Here is a 663-nt window from a genome sequence, read left to right on the forward strand (position 1 = left end):
TGGCCAGTTGGGGTCAGCTGTCCTGGCTGTGCCCCCTCCCAGCTTCTTGTGCCCCTCCAGCCTGCTCAGTCGGTAGAGCATGGGAAGCTGAAAAGTCCTTGACTAATGTAAGCATTACCTAGCAACAACTAAAACATCGGTGCCTTATCAATTTTGTTCCCATCCTAAATCCAAAACACAGCCCTGTACCAGCTACTAGGAAGGAAATTAACTCTATCCCTGCTGAAACCAGGACAGGATGCAGCCAGATCTGGTCTCACTTGCCTCTGTCCTGTGCTGCGGTCTCTCCCTTGCCATGCCTCCATGTGTCAGACACATGATTCACCAAACGTCTATGTCAGGCATCACGGAGGGCAGCCACAGCCCAGTGCTGCAACCCCTGCAGGGCTCCATGCACCAAGGTGTCCCGGGGAAGGGCACACACCCTGGCTGCTGTCTCACTTCGTGGGCTCCACGATGCTCACTGACCCGATGCACCAGCCAAGGTGTGGACTGGGGAGCGTTAAGGCTTCCCCTCTTCTTTATGGTGGCATTAGACACGGCGAGGCTGGTTTGAGCTGCTAAACCTCAAAGCCAGTCAGATGATGGAGCAGACAAGAGAACAAAGATTCCGCATTAAAATCTACAATGATTTAAAGAAAAAGGCTTTTCCTGTTAAAAAAA

This window comes from Pygoscelis adeliae, unplaced genomic scaffold, assembly GCF_000699105.1.
Source record: "Pygoscelis adeliae isolate BGI_AS28 unplaced genomic scaffold, ASM69910v1 Scaffold121, whole genome shotgun sequence".
Classification (NCBI taxonomy): Eukaryota; Metazoa; Chordata; class Aves; order Sphenisciformes; family Spheniscidae; genus Pygoscelis; species Pygoscelis adeliae.